Source organism: Acinonyx jubatus, chromosome E2 (assembly GCF_027475565.1).
Source record: "Acinonyx jubatus isolate Ajub_Pintada_27869175 chromosome E2, VMU_Ajub_asm_v1.0, whole genome shotgun sequence".
NCBI lineage: Eukaryota > Metazoa > Chordata > Mammalia > Carnivora > Felidae > Acinonyx > Acinonyx jubatus.
The window spans coordinates 31,753,928-31,767,654 of record NC_069396.1 but is presented as its reverse complement, the minus strand read 5'-3'; the positions used below and the strand labels follow the sequence as shown (position 1 = coordinate 31,767,654).

The 13,727-nt window shown below is 46.9% G+C and overlaps 1 long non-coding RNA gene across 3 annotated transcripts in view; it reads left to right on the top strand.

The window, feature by feature from the left end:
* Positions 1–13,407, top strand: part of LOC113595235 (uncharacterized) — a 74,494-nt gene extending 61,087 nt beyond the window's left edge. Inside the window, exons 4-6 of one of the 3 annotated variants that reach the window (XR_003415718.2) lie at positions 569–708; positions 2,096–2,279; positions 9,797–13,407. This is a non-coding gene — a long non-coding RNA (uncharacterized LOC113595235). The remainder of the gene's footprint in view (positions 1–568; positions 709–2,095; positions 2,280–9,796) is intronic. The other 2 variants (XR_008293504.1, XR_008293503.1) reach the window with 2 other exon arrangements.
* The last annotated feature ends 320 nt before the right edge of the window (positions 13,408–13,727 follow it).

The window sequence follows — 13,727 nt, the reverse complement described above, 5'->3', positions numbered from 1 at the left end:
TCTAATGCCTTTCCCCAAACATTAGAATCATGGCTAGTGTTTGCTCCTAAAACGCAAGGATTTTTAAGCTAGAAAATCCAAACAAAGCCACAAGAGATCTTGGCTTTGTGGTTGGGGGTCTCAACTGGGGAGAAAAGACAAATTCTAAATTACAGCATTGTTTGGCCAATGTGGGACAATTTCAAGGCTCTTTCGCGGGGCATTTTCTGGGGGTGAGAGAGAAGACAGGACTTTACCCTGAGCTGGTCATGAAGTCTCTGCAACCCACCCCCTGGAGGCATCATCTGTACTAAGACTGCACAAAGCACAATGCTTTGTGAAAACCAGGGCATGCTTATTAAGGGCTTGGAAGGATCTTGTCAAGATTCTAGTGTCATCTCGCCCAAAAGGATGTGCATGGGTGAGAAGTATCTCACTTCCTTCTGAAACTGTGCCTCACTTTCTCTACCCATCAAATGGGATGTCTTTGCCCCATCCCATCCCTAGAATGTTCTCAAGATACATTCAAACCCATACATGAGAAAGAGCTCTAAAACATACGCATGAAATATCTCCTCCATTATTCCAGGTGAGGCAACAGGGCAGTGTTTCAAAGGACATGGACACCAGGCTGGAGAGAATTAGGTGTGAAACCACTTATGCGCCTCCGGTTCTCATCTGGAAAGTGCAGACAACTACCTTATAGGGGAGATGCCAGGATGAAGCGAGGTATGCTGACAAAGTGCTTAGCATCATGCCCGCCAGGGAATACTAACATGGTGTAAGAATGAGAATAAGAATAAGAATAAGAATAAGAATAAGAATAAGAATAAGAGTAAGAATAAGAATAAAATAAGAATAAAAGAATAAGAATAAGATATATGAAATGTTTTTTATGTTCCAGACATGGGATCAGATACTTTGCCTGCCTTATCCCATTTATTCCTGATACCTCCCCTGAGATTTGCATTGGTCTGATTTCTGCTTTACAGAGTAGGACACTGAAGCCTAGAAAAATGAAATAACTTTGCCCAGATTCAAACCAGGTGGGCTGATCACAACATGCAGCTCAGGAGAAAGATACTTCAATGAAACACCCCATTTCCCCCCCGTCCCTGTTAGAGCCCAACCCCGTGCCTATACCTTTTCCCTCTGCAAATCTGCAGTGGAGCCAAATCCCCCCAATCTAGATCCAGTGGTGCTGATGATTGGAGCCTCACTATTTCAGGTTGTCCATCCAGCAGCAAAACCCAATAGCCCTGACATTCTTTAAAGTGACCCCAAGGGTTTTGTGCCCTTCAAGATGGTCAGGAACAAGGAAGGACCCAGGAATGGTCAAAGAGTGGAGGAGACTAAAGACAAATAACAACGAAAGGCAACGTGGGATCCTAGATTGGATCCTGGAAGAGAGAAAAGAACGCGGGGTAAACACCGGTGAGATTCACACAGGCCGGCCATTTAGTCAATAGTAGTGTCCTGGCATTAATTTCCTGGTTTGGCTATTTCACCGTGATCCCCGAAGACGTTACCTTGAAAGGGAAGCCGGGCAAGGGGGGAGATGGAAACTCTCTGCTTCTACCACTTTTCTATGAATCTAAACATAGTGCCAAGTACAAAGTCAAAATGAAAAATGTCCAGGCAACAAAGGAAGTTTGAGAAAATACCGAGAAGAGAGAAAGATCTTTCTCTAGAAGGGAAGGAGACACACATCAGGGATCCCCTGGGGTTTGCTCTCCAAGGAACTCACATCGGCATCAGCAAGCCAGCCTGGGGGCGCCCTCCCGGCCTGGAGGCGCAAACGTTCCCACACGAGAAATTTTTCTGCTTGTGCCCAACGGCTGTAACCTGCACTAGGTCCAGGGTCAGCTTCCCAACCATTGACTCCATTCCCTCCAGCCTCAGCGAACCTGGAGCCCCCAGGTTCCTTGCTCAAATCTCCCCCTTCCCGTCTTAGGTATTTATTTGCTATTGTCTATCTCTATCACCTAGCCGCAAATTCCCTGAGAATGGGGCCATGTGGCTTTCTTTGTTCAGTGTCATACCCCAGGAGCCCAGCAGTGTCTCGCACAAAGTAGGTGCTTGATGAACCCCGACAGGACGATTTTTCATTTACAAGCAGCTGCTGGCAGTTCATAAGGTCCTCCCACAAATCTGACCGGTGCCCCCAGCAGCCCAGTGAGGTGATTGGAGGCTGAGACACCAAGAGATGAGGCCAGAGTCACACAGCCAAGGAGGAGCCTGCACTCCAGCTCAGAGCTTCTGACCCCCCGGTGCTGCTGGCTTCCCTCAAACAGCATCAGGTAAGGTCGCCATGACCCAGTGCTGTTCAACTTCCAGCACTTTCTGCCAGACACCTGGTGAGGTGGCTGCCGATCACAGCCAGACGCCAGATCCCTTCTTTCCTCTTTACCATGTGCCAAAATGTGTCTTCGATGCATGAATGAGTTGAGCTGGTGTCTTTTTCCCCAGCAAGCAGAAAAGTGTCTCCCCTCCTTTCACAAGCTTTCCAGAATCAGCATCATTGCACTGTAAAAGTCCCAGGACACTGCATATCATAATGTCTCGTCTCCCTGGAGAAGAGGGCCCTCTATTCTTAATTCGCCCTCATTCTCATTGTTCCCCGGCTCAATGGCATTTATTAAGGCAATTTATCACAGATGAATAGGTATCTAAGCAATGAGTCTCAAAGGCAGGGACTCACTTTTTTTTTTTTAAGTCAACAGATTCAGTGGTCGTCTCCTTAATTGGTACTGACCCTGCCCTTTCTGAATAGTGGGTCAGGGCACTCCTTGAAGACTTCATATATTAGAAAAAAAGTCAGAAGCACCCCTGAAAGAAAAACTCCAGGGACGCCTGGGTGACTCAGTTGGTTAAGCGATCAACTCTTGATTTAGGCTCAGGTCATGATCTCATGGTTTGTGGGATCGAGCCCTACACTGGGCTCTGTGCGGTCAGCACAGAGACTGCTTGAGATTCTCTCTCTGCCCCTCCCGTGTTCATTCTTTTTCTCTCTCTCTCTCAAAATTAAAAATAAAGAAAACTTAAAAAAAAAGAAAAAAATTCTAAGATTAGATGGATATGTCCATCCTACCCCCTGCCACCTTTGACCAAGAGCCTCTGATGAAGGGGCAATGCCAGAGCTTAGATGAATGAGATGCTATCAACTGGTCTTGACCGGCAGTCACTGGGAGGAAGCACTAGAAGCTGGTAGTCCAATGATCTACCCCGTCTGAGTTTTTAAATCAGCACCAACCTATAAACTATCACTATGAAACTGCACACCAGTTCCCCATGCATTGTTTCAATGTCTTTGCTCAAAGTTCCCATTCAGATTCCACTGTCTTCAGTTCATAGGTGAGGAAACGGAGACGTGGAGAGAGAACATGACTCGCCCAAGCATGCAGGAGAGGCACCAAGATGGAAGCCTTGGTTTTTGTGTGTGTCCTTCTGAGAGATTCTTGGTCTCTTTGGGCTGCTATAATACAACACCACAGATGGAGTAGCTTATAAATAACAGAAATTTATTTCTTCCGCTTCTGGAGGCTGGATGTCTCTGATTTAAGTGCCCGCATGGTCCAGCATGATTGCATTCTGGGGAGGGGCCTCTCTCTGGTTCATAGATGGCACCGTCTTGCTGCGGGGCTAAAGACCTCTGCAGAATCTCTTTTACTAACACTGTTAACGGAGGCTCCACTCCCATGACCTAATCATCTTGCAAAGACCCCCACCTATGAATACCATCACATTGGGGGGTAGGATTTCAACACAGGAATTTTACGGGGACCCACGCATTCAAACCATGGCAGACAGCATGAGCTCTGGAATCAGACGGCTAGCATTTTTATCCTGGGAGCTATGTTCCCGACCTGTGTGGTCAGTCCTGGTATTTAACACCGCTATGCCTCAGTTTCATCATCAGTGAAATGGGGATGGTAAAAGTACCTAGCTCAAAGAAGACAGCACATACAAAAGGCTCAGTATAGAACCTGGATCACAGACAGCAGTCGGTTACTGTCGGCTTTCACTCCTCTTCTTGTCGGTACTATTTTCTCTGGGTAACTGGCCCAGAGTAAACAGGATTGTAGACTTAAGGAGCTCCATGAGTCTGTATGAGATGGTTACTGGTCTGAGGGCCCACTGTGTGAGCCAATCAAGTTCTTATCCTATTTACAATAAAGGAAGGCTAAGGTTTTGCTCTGTGGTGGTTTCTCCCTAATTTCTGTGGGCCAACCTTATAGGCGAACTCCTCCTCTGATAAGGCTTACATAATAGTGGAGAAACTAAGCTCTCTCAATCTTAAAACACAATTTCTTTTCATAGAATTTTTTTTTAATGTTTATTCGTTTTTTGAGAGACACAGATAGACAGAGCATGAGTGGGGGAGGGGCAGGGAGAGAGGGAGACACAGAATCCGAAGCAGGCTCCAGGCTCCGAGCTGTCGGCACAGAGCCCGACGCGGGGCTCGAACCCACAGACCGTGAGATCATGACATGAGCTGAAGACGGGTGCTCAACCGACTGAGCCACCCAGGCGCCCCATTTTTCATAGAACTTCTTTTACAGAAAGGCGAAATAATTCAGTTGTGATAGAGGGGTGCAGAATCAAGCATGTGTTGGATACCTAAATCCAGCTACGCACGCTCTCTCTTGAGATAATTCAAAAACAGCATACAATTACACCCGGCGCATCCCTCTATTGTATTCTATAGGTTATGTGTAGCCTGTATACACTTTACGGTGACACACCCAATGTTATACACATCCAGAGTTATAGCTTGACAGCCTGATTTCTGTGCCTCCTCACTGGGCAATTTACAACAGTTACAGGGGTAACTATGACCTTTTGAATTTTGATCGGTCTTTTGCACCCGCCTCCCCTCTATATAAGAAGCAACACTCCTATGCCCCACTGTGTTTGAAGTGCCTTTCTGTTCAGGAGCTCAAAAGCCATTGCCTCTGAATGCCAAAATGATGTAGGATGGCAGGGAGCCAGTCGCCTGATTTCATAGATGGAGTAACAGGCCCAGAGAAAAGGCCGTCTCTCTTCCATCCCTGATGGTGGTGAGTTAGCAAAAAAAACCCAAGAGAATGCCTAGGTAAGCCGACACGGGAGAACAGCCAGTGGCCCCAACACTAACAAATGGGACACACTTGCCGTTCATTTTCTAATGTAAATTGTAGAAGGGAACCAGGGAACGAAGGGGCAGGGAGAACAAATGGGATGGAATCAGAATCAGATTCAAGATAAACTGTTAATGGTTAATAGGGTCAGCCACCCACACAGCAGCCAGACCTGGAATTTTCCACTCTCACTCCTTGCACGGCTTTTACTAGAGACCACATGTGCGTTAGTCCACAGTTCAAGGAACCAGTTCTGGTGCCACTGAAAGGCGGCAGAAGTAACAGGAGTCACTTTCCACTCTAAAAATTGCACGCCTTCAAATGGAATACTCCAGAATAAGGGTGAGGCTCCGCGTGGAGAGATGGTAGAAAACAATCATATCCCTCTCCCCCCTCGTCAACGTGGCCTACAAGTAAGTATCGAGGGTTAACATCAGCCCCATGCAAGGAGTTTGAGAATTACATCTCATTAAACTTTCATGACTGCCTTTGAAATAAACATGGTATTAGCCTTATTTCAGAGATGAGGAACCTGAGAACCCAAGGGACCAAAATCCTGACCCAAATCACCCAGCTAAGAGGAGAAAGAGCTGGGCTTGCAGCGTGTTAGCCCCGAAGCACTGTCATGCCCTATGCCAACACTCTTTAGAAAATTTAAGAGGGGTACCTGGCTGGCTCAGTTGGTAGAATGTGTGACTTTTTTTTTTTTTTAATTTTTTTTTTCAATGTTTTATTTATTTTTGGGACAGAGAGAGACAGAGCATGAACGGGGGAGGGGCAGAGAGAGAGGGAGACACAGAATCAGAAACAGGCTCCAGGCTCTGAGCCATCAGCCCAGAGCCCGACGCGGGGCTCGAACTCCCGGACCGCGAGATCGTGACCTGGCTGAAGTCAGACGCTCAACCGACTGCGCTACCCAGGCGCCCCAGAATGTGTGACTCTTGATTTCGGGATTGTGAGTTCAAGCCCTGCATTGGGTGTAGAGGTCACTTAAATTTTTTTTTTAAGTTTACTTATTTATTTTGGGGGGGGGGGGAAGTGCACAAGTAGGGAAGGGGCGGAGAGAGAGGGAAAGAACGAGAATCCCAAGCAGGCTCTGCGCTGTTAGCACAGAGCCTGACCCCAGGGCTTGAACTCACAGACTGTGAGCTGAAATCAGGAGTCTGACGCTTCACTGGCTGAGCCACCCAGGCTCCCCTTAAAAATAAAATCTTAAAAAACCGACTACAGTATCTAAGAATATTTTAAAATTCAATTTGATTTTCATTTATTTTGCATGTGCCTTGTAGGTTACAAATCTCTTTCAGGCATGAGCGTTCCCCTGTCAAAGACAGGGCACAAATAAAGAAGGCTCAGATCAGTGTGTAGGAGACCAGTTCCAAAGGAGCAAGGTGAAAGAGGACAGAGCACATGAACTCAGCCGTGAGTCCCATGTTATGCCCTCCCCAAAACACACCCACCTAGAAAGGAGGAAAGAAAGGGTTGGTGTGTAAAGATGTCACAACCTAGGAGTCCTAAGGGTAATGTCCATCTGATATGGAGTGCGTCCACCCCTGGGTGGAGGAAAGACAGAGAGGGAGGAAGGAGAGGATAAGATTAGTGGGGAGGTGTGCCTGGACCCAGACTCTCTGCCCACGACCACACCTGACAAGCACCTTCGCAGCCACAGAGCTCCCCACGGGGACAGCCTCAACACAGCACATCCTCAATTCTCAGATTCCACCTCCCGCCCCAAAGTTAATATAAAACCGGCTCACTTGGACATATTGTACTTCTCCACGGAAATGAGGGATTCTGTTTGAATACAGTCACGGCTGCAAATGTTCTCTTTTTTTTTTAAGCTCCATTGACTATCAGGATATTCAAGCCCTGAAGTTGCAATGGAATCCTTGTGGGGAAAACTCAATTAAACCCACTACAGAATGCACACAGAGCAAGGAGGGAAAAGAACAAGAAGGGAAGAAAAAAAAAAGACATTTCTTTTGAATAATAAAGCTCCAGATTTAAAATTAGACTGTACAATAACAGCCCTAATTCCTGGAAACCCAGATGGGGAACCAAATACATAATATATTGAGAGGAATTTATTTTCACAGACTTTGAGGATGGAATACGGCTTTTGGCACCTCACGCAGCCTTGGCCAGTATTTCTGATGGGTGGAAGAGGCTGTTAACCACCTTTTCATGGAAAACATACCTCCATCTCGAGTCAGAGGTTAAGTTATTCTCTGGCCAAAAGAAGCAATCCATCATGCTTCATTATGGGGCAGATCTCACAATGAATAGCATTTGGCAGAGATGGATAAGTTAATATGACTCCATTCAGCAGCGCTGTAAACGGATCTGTCACCTCCAAGACTGGTGGAGGCAGTCAGACGCCACTTGACGTCCTGGGCAAAATTCTGGCTGCTACAGGGCAGGAGCGTGGCTGCTGATTTCACACCTGAATAACAGCCACAGCACAAATAGCAGCCGAGCATTTATTTAAGCATCTACTAAGTGTCAGAGTAGAAATCTAGGCTCTATCACTTACAGACTCTGTGATCGTGGGAGGGTGACAATCTCGAGATCAGTTTCTTTATCAAAGTGGGGGTCATAGGGGCGCTTGGAAGTCTCAGTCGGTTAAGAGTCAGACTTCGGCTCAGGTCACGATCTCACGGTCCGTGAGTTCGAGCCCCGCCTCAGGCTTTGTGCTGACAGCTCAGGGCCTGGAGCCTGCTTCGGATTCTGTGTCTCATTCTCTCTCTGCCCCTACCCCGCTCACGCTCTGTCTCTCTGTCTCTTAAAAATAAATAAACACTAAAAAAATTTTAAAAATAACAATAAAATGGGGGTAAAATCACACCTACTGTATAAGGCTGCACATTACATAAAGCTCTTGGGAGAGTGGTAAGCATACAGTAAATGCTTCACAAGGGTTAGTGGCTATTATCTTAACCATCTCAACCAGGGCCCGGACTACGGGAGGCAGAGGAGTCTTGGGTGCGACGTCTAAGGGGCATTCGCTTTCAGGCCCACGCATGGTGCTTCTGTAAACGTTGTACCCGGGATGCCTCTCTTGCCTCACCCTCGTCTCCACCCAGATCTCAGATTCTCTGATGTGGGAACCTGACGCTCAGGGAAGTAAAGTAACCTGCCGGCCGCCACCGTGCACAGCACTGGCAGACCCTGGGCTCTCAACCTCCCCGGCCCACTGCCTGTGGCTCCCTCTTATCACACCACCTGAGGGGCAGGGTGAGGGTACAGACGAGCTGTCAACTTGCAAATTCCGGTCAGCATCAGCGTTTGGAGCCAAAGGCAAAAATACAAAACAACAACAACAACAACAACAACAACAACAACAAAACATTCCGATCAGATGGAAAAGCTCGGCCGGCCGAACAGATGGGTTTCTTTGTTGGGATGGAGCACGACACCCCAACATTAGGAGGCCTCCGCTGAGTCTCTTTCAAGGCCCAGTTTAGGTGCTAAATAATGCAAGATTGCTTACCCTTGAAAAGTGGCCAGAGTAATGAAAACTGCATCTCCCTGGTCAGAGGGAAAAAAAAAAGGAAGAGATACAGGATTCTCTAGCAACACCTTCCTTATCAGCTCTGTTGGGGGAAGGAAAAAAAAAAAAACCCACGGCAAATAAATGACAAAAGCAGAGGAAGCATCAATCAGGCTGTTGTGGGTCTGCCAGGCCCGAGGCTCAGCCCAGCTCCAGGCAGGAGGAAGGGGGTGAGCGAGGCTGCAGATCCGAACCTCAATGCTCCTTGCAGCTTTTCACGGACTTTCTCTGTGACTTAGGCTAAGTGGCTAGCCTCCTCTGTGTTTCCTAATCTCTGGCACGAGGCATTGCACACACAGCCTCAGAATTCCCCTCCAGCTCCAATCCCCACAAGCACTGAATTCCTACACAGAAAAAAGAAAAAAAAAAAAGAATGTCCTGACATGGAATCTTCTCTCACGTCCACCCTCTGTCATCTGGAAAATTTTCTAGATCCTTCATCTCTGATGTCTCACCACTCCGACGTGTGTGTGTGTGTGTGTGTGTGTGTGTGTGTGCGCTTGATCAGTGAAATAGGTAGATTCTGAATAGCCACAGTGAGAAATTTTACCCTTTCAATATACTTTTCTGAGTGTGTTAGTGAATGTTAGCAAGCTTTCCTTACCTATGGACATCCCCACTTAAAAGCTTGGTCACACACATCATTTCTCTGTTCTTACAACTCCACAGATAAAGAATTGAGGACAGAATGATTGTAATGGCTTCCTTTGACCATCCATCCATCCATCCGTCCATCCCACACTATTGTGACTCTTCTAGGCACTGGACTCTGTGCAAGGGGCCAGAAATTCAGAGACAGATGAAACACATGCCATGCAGTGAGGTCACTGAGTACATGTATTGTGTTAGAACTTAGTCCAGATCCTGTTTTACACACATGTAAGCTCTCTGACCTTCAGTCATGCATTTTCACTTCTCGGAAACTCAAGTAACGTTTCTATAAAATGGGGGTAATATCATGTACCACTTGGAGAGCAAGCGACCGTGAGATGATCTAATAACGAAAAGCACTTAGCACACGATCTGGGACACAGGCAACATAAATAGCCACTTTTATTATGCGCTTCAAGAACATTCTGAGCCGATGGCAAGGCCAAGCGCGGAGAATGGTTATTTTTGTTTGATTATTTTTTGTTTCTTTCTGCAGAGGGCAGATCTCCCATGTACTGATGCATCTTGTGGCAGCCAAGAGACACAGAACAGACCACCTGCATGGCTCTCCATGGAGGGCAAAGTTGGGGAATTGTGCAGACCAGCCTCCAGTTCCAGGCTTGGCAGTGAATCTGAGGAATACTCACCAACTCGTATTTAAAAAAAAAAAAAAAAAAAAAAAAGCTCTGTTTCCTTCCTGAATCAAAGGAAATGCTATATCCCTTGGCAGTGCAGTCCGAATAACTTCAGCGACTCCCACAGTGATTCAGACACCGCCCCCTACAACAGGCTGTTGTCTTTCCTCCCCTCCCGGTGCCAAGTCCCAGGGTTTGCCCAGCCCGGCTCGGGAGTCCCCAGGCCCAGCTGCTCGGCCCCAGCGAGCCAGACCGGGAGGTGGATCGGGGCAACCAGCCTGGGGCAATCTGAAAAAGTCATCTTCCAGGAAATTCCAGACACAAGGCGCCCTGTCACCACAGTGAGGGGGACACTCACCAGAAGGGACTGCGTCAATCCCCTCCTGCAGTCTGAGCACTGTCGGCATGCAGCTCGGCACAGAAGGTTTTGTCATTTGGACTGTAATAAACCCCACTTCCTGAACTCTGTGCCCCTCCGGGTTCTACATCAACCACACCGTCCGTCCCTGCATGTACCCCTGCCCTGTCGGGGCCCAGTGCACCTGCAGCCGCCATCGGAGGCCTCAGGTGCTGCTCACGTGTGCTAATGAAAAGTGCTCTCCGGCCACCTTGGAGGACAGGGGCAATGTGCTCCAGCTAAGGCAGCGGGGCTCAACCTTGACTGCACCCGAGAATCCCCTGGGAGCTTTCACAATCCTGATGACCAGGCTGCAGACCAGACCAATTAAACTACAGTCTCTGGGGGGTAGGAGCCAGGTATCAGGACTTTTTTTTTTTAAGTTGGCCAAAGGATTTCCAGTGCGCAGTCAAGTGTAAGAAGACCTGGGACTGCAGAGGGCGTCCTTTCTTTTCTCCTTTCCCCCTCCCTTCCTTCCTTCTTCTTTCCTTCCTATCACCCTCTCTCCCTCCTTCCTTCACACTGTTTACTGAAGCATCTTATTCTATGGTCAAAGCCAGGGTTTACAGACAGACCATCCTCACTTTGAATTCCAGCTTGGCTGCCACTGTGTGTGCAAATCCTTTCACTTCTTCGAAGTTTGGCTTTCTCATTCTCATAAAGCAGGGAACATTAAAGGACTTACCCCCAGAGAATCCTTGTGAGGATTAAATATCACAGATGAAGTGTTTACCATAGTACCTAGAAATTAGTATGTGCTCAATAAATGTGCATGGATTTTTCTTCTAGCTATTATTGTAGTTTTCCGAGAGCTATGCTAGATGTGGGGACGACAAAAGAAAGAACACAGGCTTAATGTTTGTTCGCACACAACTGACTCTCTTCCCATTCAGTCCTTAGCTGGAGAGTAGCCTTGCACTGCTGGCCAGGACAGGGTGGACGGAGATTTCTCTTAATTAGTACCTATCATTTACTGAACACACCCAATGTTCAATCATATCACAACCATACAGGGCACAGTCCTGAACGTGTACTGAACGTGATGTCATCAGTGGCTCTGTGCCAACCCGGAGCAGAAAATGCTATTGATATTTACATCTTGCAGGTGGAGAATCAGAGGCTCAGAGAAATTCACCATTTCACCCGTGGTCACATGGGTAGAAACAAACCCAAGCTTTCAAGCACCACGTGGCTCTTCTTCCTACGTGGATCTGGGGTATGCCTGCAAGGGAATTATGAGGGCTGGCTAGAATGAGGAGGATAAAGCAGGTCCTCTAAGCTGGAGCACATTAGGGGAAGGACACAACCAAACTGGGGTGACGCCACGGTATTGAGGGGCCAGGCACAAAGGAGAATAAGTATGGTAAATGGAGGTGAAGAGGGAGGGGTCTGGATGGGTCCAGGAGTAGGGGAACAGTGATGAGTGGGCAGCGAGTCAATGTAAAGTGTCCAGGGCAGAATGGGATGTTCTCAATTCATAGAAATCTTGGCCAAGTCCGGGCGGCTCAGTAGGTTAAGCATCCGACTTCAGCTCATGTCATGATCTCCAGGCTCATGTCCGTGAGTTCGAGCCCCACGGAGGGCTCTGTGCTGACAGCTCAGAGCCTGGAGCCTGCTTCGGATTCTGTGCCTCCCTCTCTGCTCCTCCCCTACTCACTCTCTGTCTCTGTCTCTCAAAAATAAATAAACGTTAAAAAAAAAATTTAAAAAAAAAAAAAAAGAAATGGTGGCTAAGTCCAATGATCCCACTGTATGTCCAGCTGTATCACCAGTGTAGTTTGCTGAAAATTAAATGGCAAAACACAAGTGGTGAGTACACATCTTCAAACATGCTTTAAATGGTTTGTGTCTGTCAAAAAGGACTTACTTTTACAACAAGGCTCTATTATCCACAGTCTGAGTAGCAATAAATTTTGAGAGTGGAGGGAGACATCCTTAGGGAGCATTGCTGGGGCTCCAACAAAGACGGGCTCAGTTAGAAATGCTGGATGACCTAGCTGGGAACACGCAGACTCTGGGTTTAATTTAAATTCTGGTTTAAATCAGGGCTCTGCCCCTTATGACCGTGTAATCTCTCTGGGCCTCAGTTTCCTCATCTGTAAAATGTTGCTGACCGTGCAGCTGTCTCCGTGCATTGTGGTGAAAATGAAATACGGCCAAGCCTGTCCAACGCTTAGAATGGCCCTCCATACACCCTAAGCACTCAAACGGGGTGGGGGGGTGGTGGTGTAGGGGTTATGGATTAGTTATCCAGGTTGTCAGACCGGCCACCCCATGCTCAGGAATCGCTCCCCCTCAGCCCAGGCCCCGTTGCTCTTAGATCCCCTTCCATAGACAAGTTCACTTTGCTCCTCTTCCAGAGCTAGCTGCATGTTATTTATTTTGCACGGTATTTGTTTTCCAATATTTTTACTAAGTAGGACAGCTATATCAATGAGGTCTGCTGCTTTATTGGTTGCTAATTGCTGGGGCATAATTGTTGCATCGTTACTTGGTGTTCCTATAATTCTCTGCAGCCAATCAAGGTGGCCAACTCTAATTACAACACAGTGAATTCTCAGGCACCAGCATCCAAATGCTTAAAGGGTTCAGTTTACAAGAACTCTTTCCAGCACTTTTACAAGAAAGGGCTTAACTGACAAAAGGCAAGGAAGTCACGCCAGAAAATAATTTTTGAAAGTAATTTTGTAAGTATACATGCACCTATAAAATAATAAGCATTTTATAATTACAGCGGCATATATATTTCTTGAAAGCAGTTTCTAAGGTCTGTCTCAAGATCTTTGCACATTCAACTTGATCTCTAATTAGACAACAAGAGCTGGTGTTTATAATGATCATAATTCCAAGACCCAGACAGATCTCAATGGGCCTTTGCACACATCAGATACTAGCTATACTCAGTCTAGTTCTACACTAGCACTGCAGGCGTTTTATTATTTTCAGATGTTTTCTGGAACTCATAACCCACCTATGTCCTCTCCACAAGTCAAGGGATCCAAATATTCAATCCAGGGATGCCTGGGTGGCTCAGTCAATTAAGTGCCCGACTTCAGCTCAGGTCATGATCTCATGGTTCATGAGTTCAAGCCCCATGTTGGGCTCTGTGCTGACAGCTCAGAGCCTGGAGCCTGCTTAGGATTCTGTCTCCCCCTCCCTTTCTCCCCCTCCTCTGTTCACACTCCATCTCTCTCTCTCTTTCAAAAATAAATAAACATTTAAAAAAATTAAAAAAAAAATTCAATCCACTAAAAGCATGACCATAATGGCGGCCTTGGAAGTACTCTGTGTACCGTGGCTTAGAAAGGGAAGTTGTTATCAGTAGTATATCCACGAGTTTAATCGGGCATCATTGGTTCTTTGCTTTCATTTTCCTTAGAGTAAAATTCATGCCT